At 39.4% G+C, this 17,992-nt stretch overlaps 1 long non-coding RNA gene across 1 annotated transcript; it reads left to right on the top strand.

The window, feature by feature from the left end:
* The first annotated feature begins 9,316 nt into the window (after positions 1–9,316).
* LOC103649243 (uncharacterized) lies at positions 9,317–17,202 on the top strand. Its single transcript, XR_004856413.1, has 5 exons — positions 9,317–9,417; positions 16,291–16,353; positions 16,442–16,486; positions 16,572–16,826; positions 16,911–17,202. It is a non-coding gene; the product is annotated as an uncharacterized lncRNA (long non-coding RNA).
* The last annotated feature ends 790 nt before the right edge of the window (positions 17,203–17,992 follow it).

A 17,992-nucleotide genomic window follows, 5' to 3' on the forward strand; every position in this document is an offset into this window, starting at 1 on the left:
CGGTCCTATGCGCCATCGGTCCGTGAACACAAGTTACCGTTGCGCATATGTTATGTAACACCCTAAATTTGGGGTATAAAAATTTCTTAGCTCTATACTCAAAATTTAGGTGTTACTCTCTCTTTTCCTTGCTTTTCTTTTTTCTAAAATAATGCAAAGTCATTTTGTTATATGTTGGTGTAAGCATAGTGAAGTGAGCCCTATAGGTGCTTTGGTTCTTGTATAGTGTTTCTAAGTGCAGAAAGTGTTTGAAACATGTTAATATACATTGTAGAAGTTTCCAGTAAATTTTCATATTTTTCTATTTTTCAAAAACAAAAAAAATATTATTTGAGGTACTTAAAAACATTTTCAAAATATCTAAATATGTTTTTTGTGTTTATTGGGTGTCGAACCATGTTTAGAAATTTTCCTAGAATTTTTTAAGCCTTTGAGATATTTTTCACACATTAAATACGATTTTAGCCTTTTCTAAAATTATTTTAACTTTAAAAATTGATTTTGTCGGTACCCTGAAACAGGGGTACCCCTTACTACAGTGTGAAGACACGATGCCCACGCAGCTATCTCTAGTTGCGTGGTAAACAGCACCCGACCCCACCACGTGGACGGCTCCCGGGTCGCCATGTGGCCAATGAAGACGATATACTCCAGGATATCAACAGTGGGTCCAGACCCCCATGGGAAAGTGTCGGACCCCTGTACGTACGGACCGGACCTCTGGGTAAGGTCCAGACCTTCCACAGGCGTGCACCGAACCCCTGGGAGGGGTCCCGGACCCCTCTGTGTGGGGTCCGGGCCACTCACAGCAAGGTCCCGGGATTCAGGGACAAAGAATACCCAGGCCTTAACCAAGGCCAGGCGGGGGTCCGGAGCCGACACGTGTCCGGACCAAACCATGTAAGCTTCTGCTCCCCGCTCAGGCGGAGACCCGATGCTGCCACGTGGCCTATTGCCCGTGACGTAAGCCAGCGGGCGGAGCCTGACGTAAGGCCTCGGGATTCAGGGATTCAGGGACAAAGAATCCATTGCGGATAAAGAATCCATTGCGGATAAAACGCGCCACATGTGAATTCCACTGACATGTGATGTGTCGCCTCGACATTTAATGAGCCCTGTCCATTCTAGTGGCAGATGATGTGCCGCCTCAGCATTTAATGTGCCATGTCCACTCCGCTGACGGGCGGTGACCAGGCCATCCTGCAGGCGGCGTGCCTGTCCGTTCCGTTGGCAGGCAGTACGCCCGTGCTGCGGCATACGCTGTGCTCGTCATGGCTCACGCGTTACCGAGGAAGCAGCCGCGAGATATTAATACTATATGGACTATGGACATTATGGCGCTCGGAGATCTTCTGGGCGACACTGGCATTGGATACTTCTATATGTACTAGGTGAGTGCCCGTGCGTTGCAACGGAACCGAATAATAACATGATAACTTACATGTCTTTGTTGTATGTTATAGATATGTGTCCGTGCGTTGCGACGGGAGTAAAAGATTTGTATGAAACATTAATACGGAACGACAAACATCACTATAATATGCAAAATCCGTGTGGAAAACATTATCAATATCACACTAATCAGCTAATTCTTTTTAGCGATATCGATAAGTCTTTGTTGTATGTTTGCAGGGATGGCATATCAGCACGAATTGTCCTCATAACTTAACAGATCAATCATAAAGTTCCTTCGAACAATCTTTGCATCCTACAGACAAAGACATAAGAGAACAAAACATATAATATAAAAAGAGATAGCTGGAATATATGTTTTGAACATAGAACGAACGTACTACACTTACCCCAACAAATTTCATTCGTCTGTCATTCCCCCACATGGCCATAGCTTGTAGAACGAGGTAGCTGGTATTAAACCTATAATATAATGTTTGGGCAACTATGTTTTATACCATGATTATCATAGAAAAAATATAAACTGCTGAGAAGGTGGTACGAAGAAAATACTCTCTTAAGTCAATTAGAATACCAGTCTGAATTGTATGTTCCCACTTAAAGATATCCTCCGCCCATCCAGAACGTTTCTTGCTGTGATGGTAAAAACCAAGAAGTAGGTGCCATATAAATAGTAACAACCAAAAAAAGACATGGATAAAATATCATTCGGGAATTCGCAGTGGGTAATAATAGCTATTTGAGATCGCTGGCTGCAGCGCGGGGTTCGGATCTGACAGCCTGACGGTTGGTGAAGGCGTGGCGTGTGGCATCCCCGGGAGAAAAGTCTCTGTTGCGTTCCTTTTCAGATCAAAAGGCAAGCAGCGCATGGCATTGGCATCCGCCATTTCGGAGGAAGGCAAAAGGAGCAGAGGGCGTGAACTCGAGATGGAAGACTCCATCCATTGTTAACCTCCCCTGGAATTTTAGATCATCTATCTGAGAGCGAAGAGATTTGAGAAAACCAGTTAGTGCTAGACTGCTGGTTGACAGTCGCTGTGGTGGTGGTCTCCACTCTCTAGCCAATGCTACAGAGTCAGCACAGATAGCTCACTCCTGTTCAGTCCTGTTTGAAACCTAAACCGATAATAAAAGGAGATTTCTCTCAACAACAAAAAAAATAAAGATGGGAGAGGACCTTCTCTAGCATTAACGCCAACCACGAGAACGCACGCTAGCATTACTACTCCTGCATACGAAGGTGGCCGGTGGAGCCCAGGGCCAGGAAAGTTTTGATCTTTTGAGGAGAAAGGGATAAGGGGCATTTCCGGGACGAGTACAGAGAAGGAACGGAGCTGCTCGGCGTGCATGCATGGCAGAGACAGGGATAGAGAGAGAGAGTAAGAAGGAAAGAGACAGACCTGCGGTGCCACTGCTGTTGGTCTGGCGTTGGTGTTGGCGTGAGCAAGAAGATAACACTCTGCAATGCGATCTTAATTTTTTGTGATAGATGACAAATTCTGGAGGCGTGAAAAGAGGGAGAGCAGAATAGAAATTGGGGGGTGTGGCTATATTTATAGCCGGTTAGGACACTGTCGATTTCCACCTTCCATCAATGAAGAAAGTTAGAAATGAAAGAGACCCACACATTCAAGGAAACAGAGCAGAGGAAAATATAGTAAGGGATCCACCTTAGCTAAAATTACGGAGGTAAATATGGCATTCACACTATAGACAAAGGAGGATTATCTTCTAAATGGAGCAAAATCATAAACCCAAAATAGCAGTCAAATCTGTTCAAAACACTGTTCAAAACACACTAACGCCTAAATGGAGCAAAATCATAAACCCAAAATACCAGTCAAATCTGTTCAAACAAAATTCCCTAACAATATCCTACTTTCTGAAACACACACCGACCGGTCATCAAAGCCCATGTTAAGCATTTCAAGTTAGCATTTCAAGTTATCTTTATCACTCTAGTTAGCTCGACATCATCAACAAAGCCCATGTTAAGCATCTCATCAGCTTCGTCAAGGACACGGAACTTCAAGCATTTAAAGTTGAGAGTTCCTTTTACAATAAAATCCTGCACAAGTAATATATAGCATGCATAAGAAAACAAGAAAATGAGCTCACGATACAATGGGTTGGAGGTATCAACAAAGACATGATAATCACCTTGATACGACCAGGAGTTCCAACAACAATGTCCACACCTCTTCTCAATGCCATTTCTTGAGGACGATAGGGTGAACCCCCCATACACACAACATGCAGAAAGCCCAAATGTTGCACCATAAAACTCAAAGTCGGCGTGCACTTGAAGTTCATTTTAATGATGCATTTATGTCAAAAAAACCATGTGCAAAAGATTCCAAAATCTTGAATCATGTACATATACAAGATTTTACCTGATTGGCTAGCTCTCTTGTTGGTAGCAGAACGAGAACACTTGGGGTCCTACCATGTTCAGTCCGCCTAGATGCCTTATTTGCCCCGTCCAAAAGTGTTCAGAGACATTCTGTGCTTACCTTTAACAATTCCCTTGCTTTTTCGTAGGCATCAAGATTCTGAAAATGCGATGGTATCCCAATTAGTACCAGTTAATTCTCTAAGATATGGAAAAGAACAATTGATAAGGTATAAAAAAACTGACCTCTTCTGCTGCAAAATCTTCAAGATCACAGGAAGGAACCCAGTCTACCACAAGTTTCCTGTCCAAAGCAACTGACGCATGCAAAAGAGCCTGACAGAAGCGGAAGAAATAGATAAGGCTGAACCAAAGCTCCTCACGCACAGAACCTGCCGCCACCCCCTGGATGCGATATCGATCTCGTCATGCCGCCTTCCTCAAAGCATGGGAATAGTTGAACACCAAATGTAATTGCATCAAATTTCACTAATATGTGTTTCCTCCCTCATATCAACCAAAATAATGAAAAGCAAGTATTTACAATATTATCATTCAGCGTCACTATCAGAAATGTACAACATCCCGAGACCAAATATTTGTTTTAATATAGAAGGACAAAATGTATGCATTACATCAGATTCACTACTAGAAAACCCCCCTTGTATGTACGTTTTAGTTGTAGCGCACACAAAAGCGTCTCTACGGCGGTACATAAAGACGTTATTTGAAACAATTTTAAGAACGCATCAAAATGTTACGGTATTTGACACGCTTTTAACATGAAGAGATACCTAAACACAATTTTTAACACGCTATTAAAATCGTATTAGAATGACACGAAATTAGACACGCTTTCAATCGTCAGTAACCTATAGACACGTTGCAAAACACGTATTAAAATCGTCTATAGGAACCTTAAGACGCTTTTTGATATGCAATTAAAAACGTATAAAAATGGCATAGTTAGACATGCTTTCAATACGTGACTAACATGAAGATACGTCATAAAGCGCATCGAATAATAATAATAATAATAATAATAATAATAATAATAATAATAATAATAATAATAATAATAATAATAATAATAATAATAATAATAATAAATCAGAAAAAAAATATGGTCATGCCCACTTAAAATGGGAAAAAGTATGGTCACTCACTCGATAATAATAAATAGAAAAAGCGCCTGATTTGGGCACACTCATAACCAGAAAACATCAAAGCTAAGAATAATTAAATAAGCCATGTTACAAGTCTCATGGATTGTAGTATTTAATCAAATAGGAAAATTTGTACACTAAACAACATTAACCCAACAAGTTGGCACCTCCTATCTAAAGTAACACATATTAGTTCATTCTGATTCAGTGCAAGTAAAAAAACCCACAATATTCTTCTATAGCATTAGATGACCGGAAAACCTAAGCCTTGTCTAACTTTCTTCATCAAGTTATACACCCATGTCAAAATTATCTCTTGGGCTAACTCTCACCACAGTGTTCCATGGTTCAGCTTTTGGGTTTTGGACATAAAAGACTTGCTGAATTTGTGATGAAAATACAAAAGGATCATCATCTAGTTTATCACCAGTGTGTATTTTCCGGGAAAAATTCACATGACTGTATCCGAACTCATCTTGTCGCAACCCAGCTTTATGATGAACATCATACCATTCACACTTGAAAAGCACTACCTTGTAGTTTGCATATGACAATTCAACTATATCTAATAATCTGCCAAAATAATTAACCCCATCATCAGCAATGTTGACCACACCACTGTTTTGTGTCAACCGTGCAGCCTCATGACTCAAAGTGTGGAACCTCGAACCATTAATAATGTAACTACTGTATGTCACTCCATATCTGTTTGGTTTTGCAGCCAAAGCTCAGACCTTTAATTCTAAGTAATTTCCTACAGAACAGTATTGCTCCTTTATTAGTCATTATCTTAACCACTTCTGAACATAACACTTCAAATTTAAGCTTTGTTTGATCAATTAAACTGTAGAAATACTCCTTCCACACTAGTGATGATAAAAAATTTGGTCATTAATACTGAAAGAAATTAGGTTTAGATTCCTAAGGCCTTTAGCCCTACACTCTAATCAATAAGAAAACACACAAACAAATCAAATCAGCGAGCATCACAAAAAATAAATTATTAAACAAATGAAATCAGTACCCCTCTACTAGTCATCTTATTAACGTTATGCGTTCCAGCCAATCCAGAAAAGAAACTCAAACACGGGCAGACTAGTATCGAATAAACAACATCACACTTTGAAGGAGACAACACTATATGAATGCACCTGCGGAAATCTTCAAGTTCATCACAATGCCGCAACACATATCGATGAGCCTGAATAAGAAGCTGCTTATCAAGGTTGATGGCAGTACTCTTTCCAATAGGTTCACCAGCAGTATCAAACAAATACATGTTTGCTATTTCACCAGATGGTCCAGGATTTCTAGATGGCCTTGTAAAACGTGTAGTTCCTTCTATAAATCTGGAACAAAAGGTCAAGCACTCCTCCATGCAATATCCTTCAGCTATTGATCCTTCTGGTTGAGCTTTATTCTTCACAAGTGCCTTCAGCTTAACAAAATATCTAAATGCAATAATTGACACATGTAAGTTAAAACTGAATTATTGATTATCATTGTGCAAATTAAAGTTGACTACATACCTCTCCATGGGGTACATCCACCGGTACTGAACCGGACCGCCTAGTTTAACTTCTTCTACCAAATGCACCATCAAATGCACACTTACAGTAAAGAATGATGGTAGGAAAATTCTCTCCATATCACAAAGTGTCATCACAATACTGTCTTGAAGCTGCTCCAGCTCAGCAACATCTATGACCTTGGAGCACAACTTCTTGAAGAAGTTAGATAACTGAACAACTACTTTCATGACATCCTTGCTAGGGTAACAAGACAGCAGTGCCACTGGAAGAATGTCATGCAGTAAAATATGGTTGTCATGACTCTTTAGTCCAGTCAATGTACAATCTTTCATATTTACACACCTAGATATATTTGATGCATACCCATCTGGAGTCCTGAGGTTCTGAATTACTGAGCAAAAAATCTCTTTTTGATCTTTAGACATAGTAAAAGGTGCATCAGGAGTTGTTTGCTTTCCTTGAGCATCTACAACAGGATGAAGATCCTCTCGAATTCCAAGTTCAACTAAATCTAGTCGGGCATTCAGGTCATCCTTTGTTTTATGACAAATATTCAATAGAGTGGCGATAAAGTTGTCACACACATTTTTTTCTAAGTGCATTACATCTAGATTGTGTCTTAGTTTGTTGTGTTCCCAATATGGTAGTTGAAAGAAAATTGACCTCTTTTTCAGCCAATCTTCTGGTTTCTTCTCCACTTTACCACAACCCCCATCTAATTCCTTCTTTTCTCCCAGTCTTCTACGCTTGCGTTTCTGACCACTTTTATCTTCGACTTTCTTATTCTTGCCTTTCTTCTTACCCACCTTGGATGTTCTCTCCCCTTTCCCTAACACGAACTCTTTGCCTTCCAACATTTTCAAAACAGTAGTTCCACTCATTTTTTCAGGTGAAAGTCCAGTCTCTACCAAGCCATCAAATTGCATCCTTTGCCTTCGGTATTTGTGATTTATTGGCAGCCAGCGACGATGTCCCATATAGCACATCTTTTTACCTTTCTTCAGGTGAAATGATTTTGTAGCTGGACCACAAGAAGGACATGCATATCTACCGCTCGTGGTCCATCCATATAGGTAAGCTAGTGCAGGAAAATCATTTATAGTCCACAATAATGCAGCTCGAAGAGTAAAATTCTTTTTCTGAGGAGGCATCAGGTGTTCTATCTATTCCCGCCCACAAAAGTAATAGTTCATCGATAAGGGGTTGCAAATACACATCTACATCATTACTTGGAGAATTTGGTCCAGGTATGATCATTGACAAAATTAAAGGTGTTTGCTTCATGCAGATCCAAGGTGGAAGGTTGTAGGGAACAAGCATTACTAGCCATGTACTGTGCTTTAAATTCTTGTTCCCAAAAGGGTTAAATCCATCACTAGCTAGACCAAGGCGTACATTACGAGCATCTTCTTTAAAGTCAGGATATCTATGATCAAAGTCTTTCCAAGCATCACCATCTGCTGGGTGGCGTAGTTTTCCATCCTTTGTTCGCCCCTCATCATGCCAACACATGTCATCTGAAGTTTTGGTAGATGAAAATAACCTTTGGATCCTAGGAATCAATGGAAAGTAACGCAACACTTTGTCTGGTTTCCTTTTTCCCTTAGGTTTCACTACAGAGGCATTTGAATCCTTCTTATCAACTTTCCAGCGAGAGCTCTCACACACGTGACAAAAATCTTGTTTGGCAAAATCACCTCAAAAAAGAATGCAATCTTTGGGGCAAGAATGGATTCTCTCATAATCAAGACCTAAGTAACGGATGATTTTCTTCGCTTCATAGTATGTCTTGGGTAGATTAGCTCCAGGAATACCAGATAGCAGATCCATTAGTCCTGTAAATGATTCTTGTGACCAACCATGTAAGCACTTCAAGTGATATAAGTGGACTAAAAATGACAGCCTAGAATATTTACACCCAGAAGAAAATATTCTTGCATCTGCATCCTTCAATAAGCTTGCATATATATTCTGTTGCCTCCCCAAAGTATCTCCTTCCGCTAGATTCATATTATCCTCAGTGGCATTATGTTCCACATCTACAGATCCAGACTTAATATCATCTGCTTCAGCACCAATTATACTTGCAGCCCTTCCAAATGCAGCCTGCAAGAGTTCTTGCATGTCATCCAATCTTCCATCCTGGCGGTCTCGTATTGGACCTGAAGTAGTCAAATTTGCACTGATATTTGGTACATCAGCAAGTTCTATAGATGGCCTGTCATATTTTTCACCATGATGAACCCAGATAGTATAACCTTTAATAATACCATTACATCTCAGATGTGTCCTGACCTCATCACAGCTGTGGTTATATCTATTTTTGCAGTTTATGCATGGACAAAGTATCTCGCTACCTTGTGGAAGGTCCCGGTAAGCAAATGCTAAAAACTCCTCAACGCCATTTTTGTATGCAGTGTCCAATCTTGATTCTTTCATCCAACTTCGATCCATCAATATTTATATTATGACCTATTAAAGTTGAATAAAACCCGTAAGCATTTATCCAAACCAGTTTAATTTATCTGTCCAAATCCCTACTAGCAATCTGTCAACAACTCCAATCGAAACACAAATTTACCAGAGGGACAGAGAAGGCAGTCAGCAGCACCTCAGCGGTCACTGGTCAGTCGGTTAGCCGCTCAGAGCCTTGGACAGTCGGACCTCAGCAAGCGACGCTCGGGCCTCCGCAAGCCTTAGCTGCTGGTGGGCCTAAACCGTGACAACACCTAATTCTGTTCCGCAGTACCTGTTCCGCGGTTCGCCCAAGCAGACAAAGATACGTTCCATTGTGCAAGGATACGCTTCATTTTATAACCAACCGGCGGTCCATCTGGGGAGGAGAGGGCGGTTTCCGAGTCGTCGCATCAGGTCCGATCCGCTCGATTCGCCGGCGGCGCCACCAACCAGCAAGGTGATGCCTCCTCCTTCCTCTTCCCCAATCCGTGTTTCCGATGGTGCCGTCGGGGAGGGTGCCGATGGGTGAGGCATGCGGTACGCGGCGCGGTCGTAGGCCACGACGGCGTCCTCGGCGCTGTCGTACGTGCCGAGCCACGCGCGCGCCGTAGGGGGAGTCCGGGAATGCCAGGGATCCGCGCTCGTAGGGGGAGTCCAGGAACGCCAGGGGGAGTCCTGACAGCTGAATGCTAGGTGCAGTGGCTCTGGTATATCTTATAGAGCATACGACTAGGAAACCTGAAAAGGTCTAAAACTGGTATTTCCGATCTCCATTGGCTGTGATGATTGTTCTTGTTCATAGTTCGATTCCCATCATAGTGCTGATCTTCCCTCTACACTACACTGCTGCTTGGATAGGCTCTTCTACTATGTCCGCATCTTCCAAACACCATCCAGTTTTTGGCTAGCATGTGCTTGTAGTGACTATTGTATTAGTTATTACTGACTTGCAGGATGGATGTATTTGCTTAGTTAAAATAAAAGATAGTTGTGTTTGCTCATCTGATCATTATGATTTATGAGCAGACATATTTATTAACGTATATGATTATTTTTATATTTTATTGAAACGAGAGCTATTTTTCGCATGTGTATGGTGGTATAGCTTTAGCTGTTAGATGTATCTACAACTCCTAGTGCTAGACAATAGCAATAAAACATGGAGGTACAGGAAAACACCCTGTGCTTTGAGCTCTATACTTCATGGAAATAAATAATGTACAACACCATACAGATACACTATCAATAGTTACTGATCTGTTAGTATAATGCAATCTTGTTATAAGGGAAAACATATCAGTTTTACCAATTCTACAGATTTTCGAGTCCTTGGTTGCTTACGTATTCAAGAAGGTTGTAGAACTCTCCATTGTGCTGAAAACCTAAGCTCCTCTTTCCACTTATAATCTCAAGAAGCAGGACCCCGAAACTAAAAACATCTAGTTCAGTCGACTGCAGACCCAGATTCAGCCTCCCTTTTCTCCTATTTCTCCATAAGAATAGAGCTACCCTCCCACATCAAACTTATTCACTGAACATTGATCTTTCAATTTGTTGTAAACTTCCAGAGTCAATACCTTACAGGTTTCGAGTTATAGAGCCCCAAAGTGAGGCATATCACACATGGACCATAGTTTCACTCTACTGAAAACTGAACCCAGAATTTCAGAATTTCAGACTGTCAAGTTTTGGTCTAAAGGGTGAAATCTAAGATCTGACCATAATTTTCCAAAAATCAAAATACCAAAGTGTTGAAGCCCTAAATCCATATGGAATCTGTTAGAGAAATTGACCCAAAATTCCTATCCTCAAATCTGAATTTTTAGACTTAGTGATAATTCTGGGTTCTGAACTTTTATGCCTAAGCCAACTTTGAAGTCCTTTTATTATTTAGTCCATTGGGTTTTAGCTTAGGACCATGATATCAAAATGGTAGAGGATCTATGAATGTGCAACTTTGTTGAAGGGAGATGGACTCAGTACTACATAAAAAGTGGCTGTTCTGGACAGTTTGAATCTGGGTTCTTTATAGAAAAGCTGAAGAGTACATATTAGTAAATTATTTAGCTTCACTAGTTTTCTAGGTGATTCTGGTGTGCAGCCGTAGGCCTGAACAGATGGGGTTGAAGGGGGGATATTTTCCATCTGGTGTAGCCTTATTTTACTGAAGATGCAGCTGACAACTTGGAGAACCATCTAGTGATGACTCAGCTGCTTGAACTGTTTCAAGTGCTGTCCAACATGCAGTAAAAAAGATTTCTCCTGGTCACACTATTTGAAGTGTTGACTCCATATTTCTCCACCACGCTCCACAAAAATCTTGTTAATAAAACTGGTGGAGCTACCGGAATCGACCAAAATCAACATGGTCTGATTACCCACCAAAGCTCTGACCCTCATACATGTTTCCTTAGCAGTACCTCTGATGGCATTTAGAGAAAGATTGGGACCATCTGCTCCTTCCGACTCATCCTGCTTCAACTGAGAAAGGACCTCATCAGTCAAAGCCATACCCAACTCTTCTGTAGTCAGAGCATTAAGCTGCATTTGTAATCTCTTGGGACACTTGCTTTGATGATCGACCTCAAACTTCTCACCACAGGTATAACATAAACCGTGCTGTCTTCGATACTCCTTGACTGCCCTCTCCTTGGACAAATTGACTCCAGAAGATAATTTCACCTCAGTCCTCCCTCCTTGCCCATAGGACCGAGATTGGCCTGAAAACCTCAACATCTTTTGCTTCTGTTTCTCCATTATAGCCTGCTGCATCTGAGCCAATAAAGCAGCTCGATCCACCGTTGTAGGCAGATGAGACTACACCACCACTATAGCAGGCAGATAACAAGCATTATAGATTTGAGTTTTTGATAGATTGCTTGTAGGGATTTGGACAGATAAATTAAACTGGTTTGGATAAATGGATTTTGTTGATCTCCTATATGTAATAAGCAGAATCAATCATGACAAGAGGACTTTGAAGATTAAAGAATTTGAACATTGATGGAGATGGTGCAGAAGCTGCTCAGGAGGAGCACGAAAATGTGGCAGATAATGAGAACAATAAAAGTTTACAGTCCCCTCCTGATGTTGATGGTTTATTAGTCCGCCTGCCACACCAACCTCGAAGTCCAATTAAGATCATATGTAAGTTTCAGGTTTGTTCTTGTATATCTTGGTACAATGTGAAATCTTACATTTTCATATATGCAGGGCCAAATGGAGAGGTTAGACAGATTTTAGGGGAATTCACACTTTCAAATTTACTAGCATTACAAGGAGGAAAGGTAATTGTAGAGACAGATGAAAATGGTGTCCCAAATGAAAGGTCAGCCTCCATTCTTGGGCAGCACCTTGGCCATGTAGCAGAAAGCCCAACCTTAGCCCCTTTAGACATCCCAAGATTTGACAATCGCAGGTTTAATTCACACAAGGAACAAATAATAAAGGATGTAGAGGTAATTTTTTGTTATCGGTGCAAGCATGTACCTTCATTTTTATATATGTACTAACATTTACCTTCCTGTATATAGCTAAAGTTTGCCTTCCCAAGGCAAACCATACATCTTATAAGGGACTGGATCCTAAGGACAATTAATAATAGGTGGTGAGCGTACACATCTAAGTTGAAGAAACAATACTTCAATCGTGACGAGAGAACTCTAGAAGAAATCCTAAGAGAGAAGCCACTAACGACTAATGAACATCAATGGAGATCTCTAGTTGGAATTTGGTGCCAAGAGCAACATAAGGTGCCATCTATTTACTCAATACGTTTATATCAATTTTTAATCAAGGAATGTTACATTATTGCTTAATCATTGCCTGTCTTTGCAGAAATTATGTTCCACAAACTCTCGTTGTGCAAAAGAACAGAAGATTGCACACACATGTGGGAGGAAAAGCCTTGCTAGATTAAAAAAAGAGACGGTGATAAATATTCATCCATATTTGTTAAATTTCACTATCATCTATCTGAGGATTGAAATGATAGCCAAATAACTCAATTATGCAGGAAACCAGAACTAAACGAAAGGTTCATAGGATAGAACTATGGGAGGAAGCTCATAAAAAGAAGAATGGTAGATACACAACAGAAAAGGCAGAGACACTGATGGTACGTACATTTTCTGGTATAAATGATTTATGCTTGGTCTAAAAATCAGCTTATAGTTTCTTAACCTTCCTATATACTTGTTTCAATAGGCTGCATCTTATGAGGAATTTAAAAAAAGGCGAGGGAACAATGATGGTAATCGTCTTTCATCTAAAGATTACAATGAAGTGTTCAATGATATTGTTGCCAAGGATTTCAAAGCACGTGGGTACTATGATGATAAGTACTGGAGTCAAGTACAAGCTTTTCAAGGTTTACCGTTTGTTATTCAAACGGAGGAAAAAAGAATGTACCAAGAGAAAGTAAATGAAATTGACAATAAAATGGAATCCGTGAGTGGTCTCATGAAGCATTGGCTTACTTTTATGTCAAAAAAGTATCCAGAAGATTTAACCCCAGAGATGAGAGAAGCTTTACAAAATGAAGTAAGCTTGCATTCAACCATGGCCCCCTCCCTCTCTAGAATAAGAGCATATTTTTAACAGTATGTTGGTTCAAATATTTCAGGGTGGTGATAGTTATGACCAATGCACTGAAGATGACAAATCTGAAAATTATGCTGCCAAAGATACGAGTAGCATCCAAGAAGATTCAAATGCTGACGTGACCTCTCGAACAAATGAAGTGCATGTATACTTCCTTTATTTCAATTATTAAATATCATTAGCTACTATATAATAATATTCAAGCTCTTGCTAATGGCTTGTAGAACATGGTTCATGTCGAGCAGCAGCAACAACAATCTATCCATAGAAGTCTTGGACGAACTCAAGTCCATACATCTACACCACATGAGCAAACACCTTCAAAGGTATGTTAGAAAGGCCTACTCAATTACCAATGCACATGTATCTTGTATTTTTTTTATTTTGTTACCTGCTTCAAAGTTGTTATTTTGCAAATTTGAATACTTGTAGTTGGATATAGATTGTTCTTGCAGAATAGAAGAGATATAAAGGATTTTTGTAACACCACTTACGTTAACTAAAACTCTAACATGTCATCATAAGCATTTGCATTAACTGCTTGATATACCTAGAATGCAGTGAGGAAGTATTCTTGAGGTGCCAGCAGCATATGGGCTGACCAACGTGGCTTCCATGCCCCAATCCAGCACAGGCTCATAGGTATAGCCAGGAACACTGAACTTGGGCCATTCCAACAACCAAATATCTGTTGAGGATATGCTTTAATATGTCCAAGAACTGGATATTCTTTCCAGCTGAGGGTGGGTTCTAGACCTCAATTATACCCTCCACACTTATCTGAACTATACACATACATGTATCTCTTTTGTCCCCTACTGCAGACAGCAAAACAACACAATTAAATACCTCACTGCCACTGCTCCCAAGTTAGTCCAAACTAGATATTTTCCCAGCAGCTAGTGAGGTCTCTAGACCTTCAGTTAAATATCTCTACTTTACCATTATCCAAAATTCGAGTAACACTAGCAGAGAAATCAGCAGGGAGTAAAAAGATCACAGCTAGATATTTCTGCAATTTTGGATCTACAGCTCTTGACTGATCCACCCATCTTCAGCTAGCCATTTCTCTCATTTTTTGAGTAAGACAGATTAATCACTATTAATAGAACTTGTTTATTAGTCCAAGGTCTACCAAGTCTACAGATTTCATATACCCAAACCTCCTAGAATATAAGTTATGGCATCCAAAAGTTGACTACAAAATCTGATTACCATTTCTGTTTTCCTTAACCCATTTTCAGCTTTGTTCAGTTGATTCATCCCCGTTCGACAGAGGCCTTTTGGGGTGCCCAAATCTTTCAAATTTACACAATGTCAAGCCAGGGTTCCTTAATAAACTTTGCTTATGGATACAACCTCTCCAACTTTGCTTAAGACATTCTGGTACAAAGCTACACAGAACAGCCCTTACAAGCCCTCAAAGTGGAGCAGACAGACAGGTATTCAGACTTATACAATTCCAAATCTGAAAATTCAGAATTCAGCCACCTAGTCCAAATTTGAGCCACTGTTACTCCTTTTTTTGTGTAGCACCAAACCAATCTTACTTAAAGAATTTTGTTCTCCTATATATGGTCTTCCATTTTGCTATACAGCTCTTGGTCTAAAACCATATGGATTAATCACAACTGAGCTCCAAACAGAGCACCATTGGCTGTTTTTGAGAGTTTCAGCTCTGAACCACTAAGTCCCCAATACACTGACAGTCCATTTTTAGGCAAGCTTTACTCCAAATTTTGCATGGGGTTATGTAAAGCTCACTTAAGGAAAGTGATTCACCAACATACGGTCTTCAATCCCTTTATGGATCTCTCAGCCCAAATACTTAGGGATTAGTCACAAACAAGCGACCAAAACTGCTATCAAACACTAACTTCAGGTTCAGTTACTGTTGTAAGTCTGAAAACTCAGAAATCTGCCAATCAATCTTTGGACTATCTTTTGTACCAGTAGCATATAGCTTTGGTGCTATATCACTTAATAAGAATTGTTCTTCTATCATCTCTCTACGAGTTTGGTATAGTGTTCATTAACCACAACACCCTGGATTCCAAAATATCAAGGCCCAAAGTTGGATCCAAATACTGAAATTCAGCCTCTGAAATCTACTAAGTCTGAAATCCAGAAACTCTGTTAGCTCTACTTTGGACTAATTTTACACCAGGTTCCATATAACTTTAGAGCTAGGTGACTTAACAAAGCTTGTACTCCTCATGTGGCCCTATAACTTTGTTATAATGACCATCTTCAAACTGTTTATAAATCGAAAGTTATGAAGACCCAAAAACAGCTAGTTGATATTATTTTCAGCAAACTTCAAGTCTGATTCAAAACTGAATTAAGCTTTTTACTCCAACTTTTCCTCTAAAACTTGGAATTCTCCATACATGAAAGTTGTTCAACTTTCCAAAATCTACAAGTCCGTTTTTGCAAAGTTTCTTTTCACCTGTTGATTTATTGCTCTTTGATTCTGTGTAGTTTTTTAAGAAGTACTGAAGTAGCATGTACTCTGCTTTCATTCAGTTGTTAATCCGTCTCATTTAGCCTATATAAACTTAAGTGAAAAGCATTAAAAACTCCCTTTTAGTTTAGTTGCCTAATTAATTAGCTTTCTTTTGCAACTCTAGGGTTCAGTAATTGGTTCCTGTTCGTCTACATTCCCTGTTAAAATCTAATATTTATAATTTTCTTTTTCTATAATAATTGAGTGAAACTATGCCTGTAGGAGGCACAACTTGATGGCAATGTAGTCACAGATTTGCCAAGTGATCCTATATTGCACAACATGGTATGTCTAAGCTAATTGTATTATTGTTTCAATTAAAATATAAAGCATAATTTGATTAAGTGATGCTATGATTTGATGTTTGTTATAGAGAACTCGAAGGGTTCAAGCTGCCAGCATGGGCATATCAGAATCAGTATGTGGTTTTATTTGCCTTATTTCTTTCCAATTATGACGTTGTTTTACCAAAAGATCATATGTTCATGTTTTGTAATTTGTAGAGACAAAAGCAAGTCTACCTTATTTCACTGATAAACAAAGGCAGAGTTGTGGTCAAAGGGAAGTTAGTGACTACAGATAGCCAAAGATAAATATTAGGAGCAAAGCTTGGACCAGAATATTGTGGGGTTCTTGTTGAAGGCATTGAAAATATTGAACTTGGCAATATTACAAATGAGGAGGTACCTAGACCATCTAATCAGATTCGTACACTAATTGATGCTATTGGCTATGTTATTCCTTGGCCAATTACACATGTAAGTTTCTTTTTTATTTGAAATAGTACATGTGTCTCCATAACAACTTCAAATTGAGTTATTGATCTAACACATGCTTCATAGGTGAAGCAAGCTAGAAGCTCATCTTGTACCCGCAACAAGTTGGTACCTGCAGCACGTGGACAAAGCTAGATGGCGTGGACAAAGCTAGATGGGAAGCCTAGTATAATTGCAAAGTGAATCAGTTAGATTCTAATAGTTACTAAAATTTTTAAGTGATATTTGTATGATATTGCCACTTTGGCTTTGCTTCTTTGTGAACACAATTGGCAGTTACTGAACATGTTTCCTATCGAGTTAGTTAGCTTCTTGATATTTTGCCAAGGCCAAAAGCAATATTATTGAGGGTTTATAATTTGATTTTTTTAACATTCATCTCGATGCACATTTATATATATAAATATATAAATGAAAACATCTTTTTTTGGCACGTAATAAAGTGTTACAGTATAACGTGTCTATATTATTACAAACAAATATAGATGTATGTACAAAATCGTTTCTACATGTCTTAATACACACTTTGACGTTACTATATAACGTATTGATATGCGTAGGCACACAATACAAACGTGGCTATATTATTGTTTCTACTTTTGTTAACACGTGTTTTGGCATTACTATAAAATGTGTCACTCGCTAGTTCAGCTGACACGTCACCTTTCCACATCACCTGCCACGTCATTTTTCCACATCACCTGCCATGTCACCTATCCACATCACCTGCCATGTCATCATTCGTGTCACCTACTATATCGTCTCTATACTCCTTAATGCGCAATAAAGCGTCACTATAAAACGTGACTATAGTAATACACATGAATTATGAATGTATCTATAATATCGTATCTATATTTTTTCACACATAATGAAACGTTACTATATGACGTAACAACAATAATAGACACATGTTATATGCTCATCTATAAAAGCGTATCAATGTGTCTAAACATGCATCTAACGTGTCTATGAAACGTCTATTCATCTAATATATACGCTTACAATAATCGTTTCTACAAAGTCTGATACGGTCCATACGAAGACGCTTCTAACACGTTTTTGGAAAGCGTGCGTACATTCATATAGAGACGAATTAAAGCGTGCCTATTGTCCAAAAAAGCATAGCTACAAGGGGGGTTTTCTAG

This window comes from Zea mays, chromosome 2, assembly GCF_902167145.1.
Source record: "Zea mays cultivar B73 chromosome 2, Zm-B73-REFERENCE-NAM-5.0, whole genome shotgun sequence".
Taxonomy (NCBI): domain Eukaryota; kingdom Viridiplantae; phylum Streptophyta; class Magnoliopsida; order Poales; family Poaceae; genus Zea; species Zea mays.